The following is an 18,690-nucleotide window of genomic DNA, read 5'->3' on the forward strand; positions in this document are numbered from 1 at the left end:
GCATCATATAGTTTCTGTCCCAAAAAGAAGACTTTCATTTTGTTGACCTTCTTTGAGTTAGTTTAGTCAGTTATTTAGTTCCATTAAAATGGAAGATAGATTTAAGGTCAGATGGTCTGGTAAATGATATGTTTTTCTTTTCTTTTTTTCCTTATTTTTCCTTTTTTTAAAAACATTTTTAAAATTTATTTATTTTAATTGGAGGCTAATTACTTTAGAATATTGAATTGGTTTTGGTTCAAGATGGGGAACACATATACACCCGTGGTGGATTCATGTCAAGGTATGTTTTTCTTAATATGTGTTATGCAGTGTATCTTTTCTCACCATGATTTATTTGTGGGAAAACAAACAAAGTAATTCCCCTCTGTTTGTTACATTGACTTGTCCCTTGGCTCTAAATAGTTAACAACTTATTAGCCCAGGAGTAATGTACTATTTTCTTTTCTCTGTATTTGGGTATTTTATTTGTGTGGGTGTGCTATGTGCGTATGGTCACCATTAATAGCTAACTCTATGTTCGACAACACAGTGTGCACCATAGTGAAAAGACTGGGGATTTCATCGTGTTATCCCTCTAAAAAATGTCAGGATTTATTAGTAGAAACACCTCATTTCATACCTAATTATTTCATTTTCTTGTCCCTACAGAATTGCCTGCCTTGGCATATTAAAGAAAACCTAATCAGAAATGTTTAGAGAAATGATTAGCATTATTTAAACCCCCACCTTCTCCATAGAAAATTTCTTTTTTTCCCAACTTTTTGAGGCATAATTGACAAATTTGTAGGATATTTAAAGTGTACATTAAGGTGACTCAATATATGTATACTTTGTAAAAAGATTCCCAACATTTACTTTATGAACACATCCCTCAACTTACTTTTTTTTTTTTTTTTTCAGTAGGAGCATTTCAAGTCTACTCTTATAGTAAATTTCAATTATATATAGTACAATGGTATAATTATAATCATCATGTTTTATATTAGGTCCTTAGAAATTCTCTGAAAGCTTTTTTTATTTTTTGTCCTATTCTTCCATTGACAAATAGTCTTTATCTTGTGAATTCAGAGAAGGCAGAATTCAGATATCTTTACATTTTTTTCTTTCCCTCTCCCAATACTACCTTCAATTTGTAGTAAAGATGTTTTGCAACAGTATTACTGGTGAAACAAGAAAATGAAGTAATATTGTGTTTTTCTAAAGAAGCACTAGTTGTGAGAATGTGCAATAATAAATAATAAATCTGAAATAATAAAATGGTAAAAACAAGTAAAAGTAAAATCAAAATAAAAAGAAATTTTGGGAAGGAATGGAAATTGACTTTATACAGACTTAATTAATTGACTTTTGTTTCTTAAATCTGGAAAGATATGAGGTTATTTTTAGTCTCCTAGCTGGAATCAAATGAATAAAGGTATTTTCTATGTGCTCATTCTCACTAACTAGTCTGATATTTTGTTAAGGTATAGACATGGCTCAAAAATATTTATTTCTAGGTTACAACAGATAATGCAGAAATACAAAGGATTATAAGAGACTATTACAAGCAATTGTATGCCAATAAAATGGACTACCTGGAAGAAATGGGCAGACTATTAGAAAAGTTCAACCTTCCAAGACAGAACCAGGAAGAAACAGAAATTATGAACAAGCCAATCACAAGCACTGAAATTGAAACTGTGATCAAAAATCTCCCAAAAGACAAAAGCCCAAGGCCAGATGGCTTCACAGTTGAATTCTATCAGACATTTAGAGAAAAGCTAGTACCTATCCTTCTGAAACTCTTTCAAAAACTTGTAGAGGAAGTAACACTTCCAAATTTATTGTATGAGACCCCATCACCTGGATACCAAAACCAGATAAAGACATCAACACAAAAAGAGAAAATTATAGGCCAATATCACTGAATGTAGATACAAAAGTCCTCAACAAAATTCTAGCAAATGGACTTCAACAACACATTAAAAAGACCATATACCATGATCAAGTCATACGACTTATTGATTATTCCAGGATGCAAGGATTCTTCAATATATGCAAATAAACCAATGTGATACATCATATTGATGAATTTAAAGATTAAAAACCATGTGATAATCTCAATAGATGTAAGAAATGCTTTTGACAAAATTCAGCATTGATTTATGATAAAAACTCTTCAAAAAATGGACATAGAAGGACCCTAAGTCAAAATAATAAAGGCCATATATGATAAACCCACAGCACACATTATTCTGAATGGAGAAAACCTGAAATCATTTTTTCAAAGATCAGGAACAAGACATGGGTGCCCACTCTTGCCACTATAATTCAACATAGTTCTGGATGTCCTAGCTATGGCAATCAGAGAAGAAAAAGAAATAAAAGGAATCTGAATTGGAAAAGAAGTAAAATTCTCACTGTTTGCAGATGACATGGTACTATACATAAAAAAGCCCTAAAGATACTATCAGAAAATTAGTAATCAGTGAATTTAGTAAAGTCACAGGACATAAAATCAATACACACAAATCACTTGCATTCTTATACACTTACAATGAAAAATCAGAAAGAGAAATTAATGAATCAATTCCATTTACCATTGCAACAAAAAGAATAAAATATCTAGAAATAAACGTACCTAAGGAGACAAAAAAGCTGTACATAGAAAACTATAAAACACTGATGAAAGAAATAAAAGACAACATAAACAGATGGAGAGATATTCCATATTCCTGGGTTGAAAGAATCAACATTGTGAAAATGACTATCTACAATTTGTAGATACCAAATACAAACTCAGTGTTATCCCTATCAAATTGCCAATGTCATTTTTCACAGAACTAGAACAATAAATTTCACAGTTCATATGGAAACACAGAAGACCCCAAATAGCCAAGGCAATCTTGGGAATAGAGGAATCAACCCTCCTGACTTCAGACTATACTACAAAGTTACAGTCATCATTAAAACAATGTGGTACTTGCACAAAAACAGAAATAGGGACCAATGGAACAAGACAGAAAGCCCAGAGATAAACCCACACATCTATGAGTACCTTATCTTTGACAAAGGAGGCTAGAATATGCAGCAGAGAAAAGATAGCATCTTCAATAAGTCATGCTGAGAAAACTGGACAACTACGTGGTAAAGAATGATTCATTCTGATATTTGGTAAAACTAATACAATTATGTAAAGTTTAAAAATAAAATAAAATTAAAAAAATAAAAATAAAAAAATAAAAAAAAGAATGAAATTAGAACACTTTCTAACACCATTCAGTTCAGTTCAGTCGCTCAGTCGTGTCCAACTCTTTGTGACCCCATAAATTGCAGCATGCCGGGCCTCCCTGTCCATCACCAACTCCAGGAGTTCACCCAAACTCATGTCCATCGAGTCGATGATGCCATCCAGCCATCTCATCCTCTGTCGTCTCCTTCTCCTCCTGCCCCCCATCCCTCCCAGTATCAGAGTCTTTTCCAATGAGTCAACTCTTCACATGAGGTAGCCAAAGTATTGGAGTTTCAGCTTTAGTATATACAAAGATAAATTCAAGATGGTTTAAAGACCTAAACATAAGACTGGAAATGATAAAACTCTTAGAAGAAAACATAGGCAGAACACTCTATGACATAAATCACGTCAAGATCCTCTATGACCTATCTTCTATAGTAAAAGAAATAAAAACAAAAATAAACAAGTGGGACCTAATTAAACTTAAAAACTTTTGCACAGCAAAAAAAAAAAAAAAAACAAAAACAAAACAAAACAAAACAAAAAAACTATAAACAAGGTGAAAAGATAATCCTCAGAATGAGAGAAAATAATAGCAAATATATAGCAAATATACAAACAGCTCATGCAACTTAATACCAGAAAAATAAACAACCCAATTAAAAAGTGGCCTGAAGATTTAAATAGACATTTCTCAAAACAAGGCATGCAGATGGCTAATAAACACATGAAAAGATGGTCAACATTGCTCATTATTAGAGAAATGCTAATTAAAACTACAATGATATATCACTTCCCATTGTTCAGAATGGCCATCATCAAAAAATCTACAATCAATAAATGTTGGAGAGGATGTGGAGGAGAGGGAATACTTTTGTACTATTGATGGGTATGCAAATTGATATAGCCATTATGGAAGATGGTATGGAGATTCCTTTAAAAACTAAGAATAAAACTACCATCAGTTCAGTTCAGTTCAGTCACTCACTCGTGTCCGACTCTTTTCAATCCATGGACTGCAATATGCCAGGCTTCCCTGTCCATCACCAATTCCTGGAGCCTACTCAAACTCATGTCCATCGTGTCAGTGATGCCATCCAACCATCTCATCCTCTGTCATACTCCTTCTTCTCCCACCTTCAGTCTTTCCCAGCATCAGATTATTTTCCAATGAATTGCTTCTTCACATCAGGTGGCCAAAGTATTGGAGTTTCAGCTTCAGCATGAGGCCTTCCAATGAATATTCAGGACTGATTTCTTTTAGGATGGACTGGTTGGATCTCTTTGCTGTCCAAGAGACTTTCAAGATTCTTCTCCAACACTACAGTTCAAAAGCATTAATTCTTCAGTGCTCAGCTTTCTTTATAGTCCAACCCTCGCAGCCATACATGACTACTGGAAAAACCATAGCTTTGACTCAGATCAGATCAGTTCAGTCTCTCAGTCATGTCCGACTATTTGCGACCCCATGAATCGCAGCATGCCAGGCCTCCCTGTCCATCACCAACTCCCGGAGTTCACTGAGACTCATGTCCATCGAGTCAGCAATGCCATCCAGCCATCTCATCCTCTGTCGTCCCCTTCTCCTCCTGCCCCCAATCCCTCCCAGCATCAGAGTCTTTTCCAATAAGTCAACTCTTCGCATGAGGTGGCCAAAGTACTGGAGTTTCAGCTTTAGCATCATTCCTTCCAAAGAAATCCCAGGGCTGATCTTCAGAATGGACTGGTGGGATTTCCTTGCAGTCCAAGGGACTCTCAAGAGTCTTCTCCAACACCACAGTTCAAAAGCATCAACTCTTAGGCGCTCAGCCTTCTTCACAATCCAACTCTCACATCCATACATGACCACAGGAAAAACCATAGCCTTAACTAGACGAACATTTTTGGCAAAGAAATGTCTCTGCTTTTGAATATGCTATCTAGGTTGGTCATAACTTTCCTTCCAATGAGTAAGCGTCTTTTAATTTCATGGCTGCAGTCACCATCTGTAGTGATTTTGGAGCCCCCGAAAATAAAGTCTGACACTGTTTCCACTGTTTCCCCATCCATTTCCCATGAAGTGGTAGGACCGGATGCCATGATCTTCGTTTTCTGAATGTTGAGCTTTAAGCCGACTTTTTCACTCTCCACTTCCACTTTCATCAAGAGGCTTTTTAGTTCTTCTTCACTTTCTGCCATAAGGGTGGTGTCACGCACCTTTAGCAGCCAAGTAATGTCTGTAATGTCTCTGCTTTTTAATAAGCTCTCTAGGTTGGTCATAGCTTTTCTTCAAAGAAGCAAGTGTCTTTTATTTTCATGGCTGCAGTTACCATCTGCAGTGATTTTGGAGACCAAATAACGTCTTACACTATTTCTATTCTTTCCCCATCTGTTTTCCTTGAAGTGATGGGACTGGATGCCATGCTCTTACTTTTCTGAATGTTGAGTTTTAAGTCAACACTTTCACTCTTCTCTTTCACTTTCATCAATAGGTTCTTTAGTTCTTTTTGCATTCTACCATAAGGGTGGTGTCATCTGCATATCTGAGGTTATTGATATTTCTCCCGGCAATCTTGATTCTAGCTTTTGATTCATTCAGCCTGGCATTTCACATGATGTACTCTGCATATAAGTTAAATAAGCAGGGTGACAATATACAGCCTTATCTTAATCCATTTCTGATTTGGAACCAGTCTGTTACTACATGTCCAGTTCTAAATTTTACTTCTTGACCTGCATACAAATTTCTCAGGAAGTAGGTCAGGTGGTCTAGTATTCCCATCTCTTTAAGTCAACAGTCCTTCCCCTCCTGGCTATTTACCTTGAGAAAACCATAAATGAAAAAGACACATGTACCCCACTGTTTACTGTGGCACTGTTTACAATAACTAGGACATGGAAGCAACCTAGATGTCCATCAACAGATAAATGGGTAAAGAACCTCTTGTACATACATAAAATGGAATATTACTCAGCCATAAAAAAACTCATTTGATTCAGTTCTAATGAGGTGAATTAACTTACAGCCTGTTATACAGAGTGAGGTGAGTCAGAGAAAAACAAATATCATATATGAATGCATCTATATGAAATTTAGAAAGATTGTATTGATGAACCCATTTATGGGGCAGCAATGGAATCACACACATAGAGAACAGATTTGTGGACATAGTCTAGGGGAGGAGAGGACTGAATGGAGACAGTTGCATTGGTACATATCCACTATTATATGTAAAATAGATAGCCAGTGGGGATTTGATGTATGAATCAGAGCACTCAAACCAGGTCTCAGTGACAAAACAGAGTGATGGGATGGAGTGGCAGTTGGGAGGGGATGCCAAGAGGAAGGGGACATATGTATACCTATGGCTGGTTTATGGTCATGTCTGTCTAGTCAAGGCTATGGTTTTTCCAGTGGTCATGTATGGATGTGAGAGTTGGACTGTGAAGAAGGCTGAGTGCCGAAGAATTGATGCTTTTGAACTGTGGTGTTGGAGAAGACTCTTGAGAGTCCCTTGGACTGCAAGGACATCCCACCAGTCCATTCTGAAGGAGATCAGCCCTGGGATTTCTTTGGAAGGAATGATGCTAAAGCTGAAACTCCAGTACATTGGCCACCTCATGCAAAGAGTTGACTCATTGGAAAAGACTCTGATGCTGGGAGGGGTTGGGGGCAGGAGGAGAAGGGGACGACAGAGGATGAGATGGCTGGATGGCATCACTGACTCAATGGAGGTGAGTCTGAGTGAACTCCGGGAGTTGGTGATGGACAGGGAGGCCTGGCATGCTGCGATTCATGGGGTCGCAAAGAGTCGGACATGACTGAGCGACTGAACTGAACTGATAGCAGAAACCAACACAATATTGTAAAGTAGTTATTCTTCATTCAAAAAATAATGAAATTTCCAAAATAATAACTATTTACTCTTCATCATTTTCTTTTCAATGACTGTTTATTGCATTTTCAGCTTTGGAAGACTTCATGGTAGAGAGGTCTGAAGAATGTAATCCACCGGAAAAGGAAATGGCAAACCACTTCAGTATTCTGGACTTGAGAATCCTATGAACAGTATGAAAAGGCAAAAAGACAGGACACTGAAAAATGAACTCCCCAGGTCATAGGTGCCCAATATGCTACTGGAGATCAGTAGAGAAATAACTTCAGAAAGAATTAAGAGATGGAGCCAAAGCAAAAAAAAAAAAAAAAAAAAAAAAGCCAGTTGTGGATGTGACTGGTGACAGAAGCAAGGTCTGATACTGCAAAGAGCAATGTTGCACAGGAACCTGGAATGTTAGGTCCATGAAACTAAGCAAATTGGAAGTGGTCAAACAGAAAATGATGAGTGAACATCGACATTCTAGGAATCAGTGAACTAAGATATACTGAAATGAGTGAATTTAACTCAGATGAGCATTATTCTACTACTGTGGGCAGGAGTCCTTTAGAAGAAATGGAGTAGCCAAAAGGTCAACAAAAGAGTCCCAAATGCAGTAATTGGATGCAATCTCACAAACGACAGAATGATCTCTGTTCATTTCCAAGGCAAACCATTCAATATCACGGTAATCCAAATCTATGCACTTATCAGTAATGCTGAAGAAGCTGAAGTTGAACGGTTCTATGAAGACCTACAAGGCCTTTTAGAACTAACACCCCAAAAAGATGTCCTTTTTTTTATAGGGGACTGGAAACCAAAAGTAGAAAGTCAAGAAACACCTGGAGTAACAGGCCAATTTGGCCTTGGAATACAGAATGAAGCAAGGCAAAGGCTAATAATAGAGTTTTGCAAGAGAACACACTGGTGATAGTAAACATTGTCTTCCAACAAACAAGAGAAGACTCTACACATGGACATCACCAGATGGCCGAAACCGAAATCAGATGGATTATATTTTTTTGCAGCCAAAGACGGAGAAGACTTGTACACTCTGCAAAAACAAGACCGGGAGCTGACTGTGGCTTAGATCGTGAACTCCTTATTGCCAAATTCAGACTTAAATTGAAGAAAATGGGGGAAAACCACTGGACCATTCAGGTATGACCTAAATCAAAATCCCTAGTGATTATACAGTGGAACTTAGAAATACATTTAAGGGACTAGATCTGATAGACAGAGTGCCCGATGAACTATGGACGGAGGTTTGTGACATTGTACAGGAGAAGGAATCAAGATCATTTCCAAGAAAAATAAATGCATAAAGGCAAAATGGCTGTCTGAGGAGGTGTTACAAATAGGTGTGGAAAGAAGAGAAGTGAAAAGCAAAGAAGAAATGAAAAGATATAAGCATCTGAATGCAAAGTTCCAAAGAATAGCAAGGAGAGATAAGAAAGCCTTCCTCACTGATCAATGCAAAGAAATAGAGGAAAACAAATGAATGGGAAAGACTAGAGATATCTTCAAGAAAATTAGAGATACCAAGGGAATATTTCATGCAAAGATGGGCTCAATAAAGGACAGAAATGGTATGGACCTAACAGAAGCAGAAGATGTTAAGAAGAGGTGGCAAGAATACACAAAAGAACTATACAAAAAAGATCTTCATGACCCAGATAATCATGATGGTGTGATCACTCACCTAGAGCCAGACATTCTGGAATGTGAAGTGAAGCGGTCCTTAGGAATCATCACTACGAACAAAGCTAGTGGAGGTGATGGAATTCCAGTTGAGCTATTTCAAATCCTAATAGATGATGCCATAAAAGTGCTGCACTCAATAAGTCAGAAAATTTGGAGAACTCAGCAGTGGCCACAGGACTGGAAAAGGTCAGTTTTCATTCCAATCCCAAAGAAAAGCAATGCCAAAGAATGCTCAAACTACCACCCAATTGCACTCATCACACACGCTAGTAAAGTAATGCTCAAAATTCTCCAAGCCAGGCTTCAGAAATACATGAACCATGAAATTCCAGATGTTCAAGCTGGTTTTAGAAAAGGCAGAGGAACCAGAGATCAAATTGACAACATCCACTGATCATTGATAAAGCAAGAGATTCCCAGAAAAATATCTGTTTCTGGTTTATTGACTATGCCAAAGCCTTTCACTGTGTGGATCACAATAAACTGGAAAATTCTGAAAGAGATGGGAATACCAGACCACCTGACCGGCCTCTTGAGAAACCTATATGCAGGTCAGGAAGCAACAGTTAGAACTGCACATGGAACAACAGACTGGTTCCAAATAAGAAAAGGAGTATGTTAAGGCTACATATTGTCACCCTGCTTATTTAACTTCTATGCAGAGTATATCATGAGAATCGCTGGGCTGGAAGAAGCACAAGCTGGAATCAAGATTGCCGGGAAAAATATCAATAACCTCAGATATGCAGATGACAACACCCTTATGGCAGAATGTGATGAAGAACGAAAGAGCCTCTTGATGAAAGTGAAAGAGGAGAGTGAAAAAGTTGGCTTTAAGTTCAACATTCAGAAAACTAAAATCATGGCTTCCGGTCCCATCACTTCATAGCAAATAGATGGGGAAAGAGTGGAAAGAGTGGCTGACTTTATTTTTCTGGGCTCCAAAATCACTGCAGATGGTGATTGAAGCCATGAAATTAAAAGATGCTTACCCCTTGAAAGGAAAGTTATGAGCAACCTAAACAGCATATTAAAAAGCAGCGACACTACTTTGGCAACAAAGATTCATCTAATCAGGACTATGGTTTTTCCAATGGTCATGTATGGGTGTGAGTTTGGAGTATAAAGAAAGCTGAGCACCAGAAAATTGATGCTTTTGAACTGTGGTGTTGGAGAAGACTCTTGAGAGTCCCTTGGACTGCAAGGAGATCCAACCCGTCCATTCTAAAGGAGATCAGTCCTGGGTGATCATTGGAAAGACTGATGTTCAAGCTGAAAATCCAATACTTTGACCACCTGATACAAAGAACTGACTCATTTGAAAAGACCCTGGTGCTGGGAAAGATGAGGGCAGGAGAAGAAGGGGACAACAGAGCATGAGATGGTTGGATGGCATCACTGATTCAATGGACATGCGTTTGGGTAAACTCCAGGAGTTGATGATGGATAGGGAGGCCTGGTGTGCTGCAGTTCATGGGGTCTCAAAGAGTTAGACATGACTGAGCAACTGAACTGAGGGGCCATGCATGCAGTGCATATAGATGTTAATACTTTAACATGCTATGACAGTGTTTACATATCCTTGAAATGTTAATATTTTGCTATTTATATAATATTGTTTCTGTTAGTGTAGTGGTGACTTAAGCCACTTAGCATGCATGCAAAGTAAGTAAAAGTATAATGTGACATCTTTCCTCATGTTGATTATATTTTAAATATACAAAGTGCTTTACAGTGAAAATTAATATTGTCAAGGAATGTTTCACCTCTCTTTATACTGGATGTCTCAGTTATGGCTGCTGCCCCCATCCTGCACCTTTATTGTAGGGGCTTATCAGAGTCAGAGACCAGTAGGCACAGTCAACAAAGCCGACACCCATAGATATTAGCTGCTGCTGCTGCTAAGTCGCTTCAGTCTTGTCCGACTCTGTGCGACCCCATAGATGGCAGCCCACTAGGCTCCTCTGTTCCTGGGATTCTCCAGGCAAGAATACTGGAGTGGGTTTCCATTTCCTTCTCCAATGCATGAAAGTGAAAAGTGAAAGTGAAGTCACTCAGTCGTTCCCGACTCTCAGCAACCCCATGGACTGGAGCCTACCAGGCTCCTCCATCCATGGGATTTTCCAGGCAAGAGTACCGGAGTCGGGCGCCATAGCTAATAAGTATACAAAAAGATAGAACCCAGCTCCCAAAGGTCAGTGGAAGAATACATTTAATCATCTCCCAGGTTGTTCTGCTCTATATGCCATGATGTTCTCTTGGAAAATAAATAAATGCTCCACCCATATGTTCTTGAATTTTCAAAGTCAGTGTATTCTCCTCAGTCTCGGTCTGTGAAATTTTTTGGTATTTTTCCATCTTTCCAGATTACAACCCTGGACTTTCCTCAGTTTGGTAGTGTCAAGAATGTCGAAAAATCACAGACCTTTATCTAATTATCTTGCCTGGGTCTTCTATCACCTTTCTGCTTGAGAAGAAGCGTGTTGTTAAATTACTGACTGTAAAATTCAAATAGGGAATTTTTCATTCCTACTTATATTTAGAAAATCCCACATTTATAACTCAAAATGTATAGCTACTTTAATCAGTGATTCTCTTCATAATCAATATAAGCCATAAATGTATAGCCCTGAATTTATATAGATAACCTTTACTCGAAGTCATCTCTCCATATTGCTTTATTTAATGGTTTGCTTCTATAAGATAAGTCCTTGATGGTGTGTTCTTTTTAACAGTCTGTTTTTGCCTTCAAATGTGAATTAATATAATATGATTTAACTTGTTACCAGACATTATATAACTGGTGATAACATTTGACTTTTCTATAAGCATCTAAATGTAAAATCAAATATAGTGATAAAATCATAGTGACTTGAGATAAAATCTTAATTAGAGTTTTATAAAGAATATATTTAAATCTACAGTCACCTAAAAGTCATCATTCCTATATTAATTAACTGAAGTATATTACAGAGCATTCTTAGCAACAGAATCTCCCACATATCACTAGTGAAGGATAATAAACAACTTTGTATACACAGAGAATTTCTATGAAAAAAGTTATTTCAAAATAAAGACATTAAACTGAAATAAACTTTTTATTATTTAATAAGTATTTTAAAATTTTTATTATTTAATCTTTCTCAAACATTGCAGCAAAAGTTAATGTACTTTTATTGTTTTGCAATGACAATTATTTTTGTTTATAGCAACTGTAAAATTCTGTAGCTTATCATCACATACCTTCTTTTAGGAAAATGTACTTGTGTGATTCTTCAGCATAATTATTGTGGTTCATAAAAACTGTGTTATTATGTTGGCTTAGTATAATATGCTTTACACATAAAAATAACTTATAGTTATTCTCTTCTTTGTTGGTAATTATAACCCAAGTCCATTGCAGTAATAAACTTGGGTTGAGTACTTGATGGACCACTTTATTTTATTCTAACTGCTCTTTTTCTATTATGACTATTTATTATGCCTTCATAAACGTGATGCACAGCAATAGTAAAGTGCAAAGACACTGACATATCTAACTCTGTTCTGGGGGTGTCTTTTTCCTTAGGCAAAGGCCTAAAGTTGTTATTATTTTTTTTTTTTTTTGAAATATTGGAAAGTATTCCAAAGTCATATTCTTCCAGGGGGTTTAACGATGAAAAAAAGCTATGTAAATTCTTATTATTGAAAAACTCCAACAACCATGAGACATGTCATTGTGGCCTATAACAGCTTCAGTCTGAGCTTCACTGAAATGTAGAAAAAAGAAGCAATAGGCCTAAAGGGGTTGCAAAAGCCTGGTCACTAAGCTGGAAATTTTCCTTTACTATACTACTGAGGCGACTTAGCAGCAGCAGCAGGAGCAGCATACTGACTATAACAAAGAAGAAATCTATATAATTTTATAATATGTGCTATATATGTCCTCTTCTTTTTATTTCAAGAAGTATTGTTTTTGCTTTTATTTTTTTTTTCACTTTTTTTGTATGACTCTAGAAGGAAATGGCAACCCACTCCAGTACTTTTGCCTCGAAAATTTCATGGGCAGAGGAGCTTTGTAGGCTACAGTCCATGGGGTCGCAAAGAGTCGGACACGACTAAGTGGCTTCACTCACTCAGAACATACGAAAATTTTTATCTGTAAAGATAAACTTTTTCCTGAAATTGAGATTGCACAAAGTATATTATGTGACCTATTATAAAAGGAATGATCATTTCTCTGCAGTGATCTCAAGTTGCGATTTTACATAAAGAAAACAAAAATGCAATTCAGCTATGCTATATTGCTATCGCTAATATATAAAACCATTTTGCAGCAACTTAGTGAAAGAAAATTTAGATCTAATGATGTTGTTATCCATTGTTTTAAAATTGTGATATAGCCTAATTTAATTTAAACCCATTTTCATTTGTCCTCTCCTTAGAAACTGCTGATTAAATATTTCAAAATATTTATATCATCTTCTTTCTTTTGCCAAGATTGAATTCAATTTTGTGTTTCATGTTTGAGTGATTTGTTGGATATGAATATTTTCTACGCTTTCTACAAAGGTCCAATGTACTCCACATTCCTATAATTCTAAAAAGTATGGCTTTACCCAATTCAGAAAGACCTGAAACAAACAATCATTTCCACCAACACTAAGAGTGAAAAAAAAGCAAATTTCATTTGTGTAAATTAGTTCAGCTGGATGCATGCTCTACACATCGGCATTCATAAGAACATTTATGTTAGCTTTGACTTCAGTACTCTGAGTGATGAAGCACACTTTGCCTAAGGTGAGCCTTCCATTATGGGACAACTGTAATGGTAAAATTAGTAAATAAATAAAATATTGCTAATGATTAAATGCCTCTGTCTCTAGAGACCCACTTTTTGTCTTTAAGTCTCCTTCTATGTGTTGATATTGTAGAACTCAGAAATTACGTTCATTATTGTTGTTCAGTCACCCAGTTGTGTCTGACTCTTTGTAACTGCATGCACTAAAGAATGCCAGGCTTCCCTGTCCTTCACCATCTCCAGGAGCTTTCACAAACTCATGCCCATTGAGTCAGTGATGCCATCCAATCATCTTGTCCTCTGTCATCACCTTCTTCTGCATTCAATCTTTCCCAACATATGTTCATTGTAAGCAACTGTGAAATAGATATCTCTTAATTTAAAAATCAATTTATCAGAAAGCTCATGTACTAGATAATTACATTTTGGAATCTATTTTTTAAAATGCAAATATATGAAAGGGTATGCATCTTACAAATGATAGATCATCCTACATAAGATAGTTTGTACCTTATTTAAATATTTAATCATATACTGCACCTCTTTCCGTGACCTGTAGCTTTCCTCATGTTCCAGCAGGCCTCAAAGAATGAGGTACAAAGTGTGACCCATTGAAAGCTCAGATAAACACCAAATGAACTCCATGGTTTTTCTAATTCATATAAACATAAATGTAGGGAATATGTGTAGGATTAAATTTCCATAGGTGTGAAAGTGCTTAGTTGGAATTTTACTGATATGGATAACTTAAACTAAAATGGTTTGTTTTGAATATGAAATGTTTGTGCTCTGAATATGAAAGAAAAAGTGAAACAAACTAGATAAAAGTAAAAGATCATCTTATAGTCTAGTTGTTTTTAAACATAGCTGCTTATTAGAAAGGAGAATATCAGGGACAGGGAAGCCTCGTGGGCTGACATCTATGGGGTCGCACAGAGTTGGACATGACTGAAGCGACTTAGCGGCAGCAGCAGCTTATTAGAAACATATCTGGAGTTTGGAGGAAAAAAACAATATCTAGAAATAGTATTTTTTGAAAAACTTCTAAGATAATTCTGATATGCACTTAGATTTTAAAAGGTGATTATAGGTTTTCCTATTATGGTAGTTTTGGTGATGCACAATTCTATTATTTTTCTGTTGACCAATCATGATACAATGATATTAAGTGAGTAACAGTTACATAATCACAATAGTAAAAGATGTTTATCAGTTTTCACAATCAATAGCCAGATAAAAAATGAAAGATAATTGCAATTGCAAGCCATAATGGGAACATGATTAACCTAACAACATCAAATAATTACATATAATTTGGAGCGTCAAGCAGAGTGATGTGACAAATGGAAATACATACATACATTTTATCTACCAAGCCAGTCTATGTCCCTTGATTGCTGCATTTAATCCATTTGCTTTTAAGGTAATTATTGATATATATATATGATCCTATTACCATTTTCTCAATTTTGGGGGGGTTATTTTCTGTAGGTCTTTTCCTTGGTTGGTGCTTCCTGTCTAGAGAAATTGTTGTTGTAAAGCTGGTTTGGTGGTGCTGAATTCTGTTAACTTTTCCTTGTCTGGAAAGATTTTGATTTCTCCATTAACTCTGAGCAAGAGTTTTTCTGGGTAGAATATGGTTCATTGTAGCTTCTTCCATTTCATCACTTGGAATGTATCTTGCCATTCCCTTCTGACTTGTAGAGTTTCTGCTGAGAAATCAGTAATAGTATTATGTGTCTTCCTGGTGGCTCAGAGGTTAAAGCATCTGCCTCTAATGCAGGAGACCTGGGTTTGATCCCTAGGTCAGAAAAATCCCCTGGAGAAAGAAATGGCAAACCACTCCAGTATTCTTGCCTGGAGAATCCCATGGATGGAGGAGCCTGGTGGGCTACAGTCCATGGGGGTGCAAAGAATCAGACACGACTGAGCGACTTAACTTTCTAACTTTGTATATTATTTGTCTTTTTTGCCTTGTTGCTTTTAATATTTTATTTTTGTCTGCAATTTTGTCAGTTTGATTACTGTGTCTCAGTGTGTTCCTTCTTGTGTTTATCCAACATGGGACTCTGTGCTTTCTGGGCTTGGTTTTCCTTTCCCATGTTAGAGAAGTTTTCAGCTGTTATCTTTTCAAACATTTTCTCAGGTTCTTTCTCTCTCTCTTCTCCTTCTGTGACCTCTATAATGCAAATGGTGCATTTAATGTCCCAGAGGTCTCTTAGGCTGTCTTCAAAATTTTTTTTTTCCATTCTTTGCAGAGGTCCAGCCCCGGCTGATCCAGGGTATTCAAAGGAGAGACGGCGTCAGTGACCTATTTATTTAAATATTCATCAAAGATATAAAGAGTAATAGAATGAGGATAGCTCAGTAGGAAAATTCAGTGGAGAAAAGAGGCTGAGTAGCTTGGTTTATGCGGAAAATCAATATAACCTGTGACACCAGGTTAGCTCTGACCACGGAGTCCGCAGGCGCCCTCTCAAATAGCGGAAGGTGCCCCACCTTAGACACCTTCTCGCGTGGGTCTTAGAAGCCCAGGCAAATAAATGGTCGCAGAGGACCTCCGCGCTCCAGATGGAGACTCAGCTGGAAGTTAAGGAGAAGAATGACATGGGGAGACCAAGTTTTGGTGAGCAAGGCCCATAGCTTTATTTTCAATAGGGGTTTTTATACCCTAAGTTACACATAGAGGATAATAGGGGATGCAAAGTCAGCAGTCTTTGATCCTTATCAAAAACCAGGGTTTCTTTCCTGCAAATTTATCGTATACAAATGGTTTAGGTGATTTACATCATCTTCTGGCCAGAAGGCCTATTAACATTTTATGACTCTTGACAAAGACTTATTTTCTCTAAGAGTAATTATTTTAAGGTTTGGCGCCATCTTCCGAAGGTGTTAGATAAAATTGCATTCTTATAGGGCGGATGTGTAATAGGTTTACAACAAAGGAAAGAATTTATTACCTTAAGGATCTAAAGTTGCTAACACCAAGGCCACTACTTATTTTTTCTACATACCAACTATATTAATTAATACACATTCAAGGATACAATATGGGGGATGTGGAAACTTGGCAGCAAGCATTGGCTCGTCAATGAAATCTTTTACTAGTTTTATTCTGAAAGTTTCTAACTCTCTGAGAGGCTCTAAGCTATTTGAATATCTTAGGCTTCCTGTGCCTCTCGAGGCTGGGAGACTGTAAACAATCGTATGCATAGCTGTAGGAGTCCGGGTAAACTTGTCAGGCGAGTTAGAGAGCTATCTGAAGGGTTTGGATTTAAACACTCCTAATTGCCCAGGAACTTTATTAATTGGAGCTGTAAGTTAACTCTTTGACAGAGAGAGCGAGATGGTGGTGGGGGACAGCCCCCAGTAAAGTCAAAGGTGAGAGCACAAAGCAATAAAGTAGGCAGACTCTGGTTTTGGGGGGATAGATGCTCGAGAATATCCAGGGGGACTCCTGAGGCTCGATCCTGCCTTTGCATATGCCGAGCCTCCTTCCTCATGACCTTTGTCAAGAGTGGAATGCCTCTCACAGGCTCCCGGATATTCTTTTTTCTATATTCTGTTCTGTGGCAGTGATTTCCACCATTCTGTTCTTTAGATCATTTTTTCATTCTTCTGTCTCATTTATTCTGCTGTTGATTCCTTCTAGTGTATTATTCATCTCTGTTTGTTCTTTAGCTCTTGTAGGCCTTTGGTAAACATTTTTTGCATCTTCTCCATTGTTTTCCAGAGATCCTGGATCATCTTCATTATCATTATTTTAAATTCTTTTTCTAGAAGGTTGCCTATCTCCACTTCATTTAGTTGTTTTTCTGGGATTTTTCTTGACTTCCCACTTTTACATTCCAGTCCCCTATAATGAAAAGGACATCTTTTTTGGGTATTAGTTCTAGATGGTCTTATAGGTCTTCATAGAACTGTTCAACTTCAGCTTCTTCAGTGTTACTGGTCGGGGCATAGACTTGGATTGATATGATACTGAATGGTTTGCCTTGGAAACGAACAGAGATCATTCTGTCATTTTTGAGATTTCATCCAAGTACTGCATTTGGGACTCTTTTGTTGACTATGATGGCTACTCCATTTCTTCTAAGGGATTCCTGCCCACAGTAGTAGATACAATGGTTATCTGAGTTAAATTCACCCATTCCAGTCCATCTTATTTCTCTGATTCATAGAATGTCAATGTTCACTCATCATTTCTTGTTTGACCACTTTCAATTTGCCTTGATTCAAGAACCTAATATTCCAGGTTCCTATGCAATATTGCTCTTTACACCATCAAACCCTGCTTCCATCACCAGTCCCATTCACAACTGGGTGTTGCTTTTGCTTTGGCTCCATCCCTTCATTCTTTCTGGAGTTATTTGGCTGTATATTGTCACCCTGCTTATTTAACTTATTACTTTGCCAACAAAGGCCCATCTAGTCAAAGCTATGGTTTTTCCAGTGGTCATATATGGATGTGAGAGTCAGACTATAAAGAAAGCTGAGTGCCGAAGAATTGATGCTTTTGAACTGTGGTGTTGGAGAAGATTCTGAGAGTCCCTTGGACTGCAAGGAGATCCAACTAGCCCATCCTAAAGGACATCAGTCCTGGGTGTTCACTGGAAGGACTGATATTGAAGATGAAACTCCAATACTTTGGCCACCTGATGCGAAGAGCTGATTCATTTGAAAAGACCCTGATGCTAGGAAAGATTGAGGGCAGGAGAAGAAGGGGACGAAAGAGGATGAGATGATTGGATGGCATCACCGACTTGATGAGCATGTGTTTGAGTGGACTCTGGGAGTTGGTGATGGACAGGGAGTCCTGGCGTGCTGTGGTTCATGGGGTTGCAAAGAGTTGGACATGACTGAGCGACTGAAATGAACTGAACTGAACTGGGATTTTAACTTGTCCCTTTATCTGGGACATAACTTTCTGTTTTTTTCATGCTGATTAACTTTCTGTAATGTGAGTTTATTCTCAGTGGGATTGTGGTTCTTTTTGCTTCTTCTTTTTATCCTCTGTTGAAGGAGGCTAAGGGGCTTGTGTAAGCTTCCTGCTGGGAGGGACCAGCAGTGGGATAAACTGTATCTTGTTCTGGTGGGTAGAGTCTTGCTCAGTAAAACTTTAATCCTATTATCTG

The sequence above is a fragment of the Bubalus kerabau genome, chromosome 11 (assembly GCF_029407905.1).
Source record: "Bubalus kerabau isolate K-KA32 ecotype Philippines breed swamp buffalo chromosome 11, PCC_UOA_SB_1v2, whole genome shotgun sequence".
Lineage (NCBI taxonomy): Eukaryota > Metazoa > Chordata > Mammalia > Artiodactyla > Bovidae > Bubalus > Bubalus kerabau.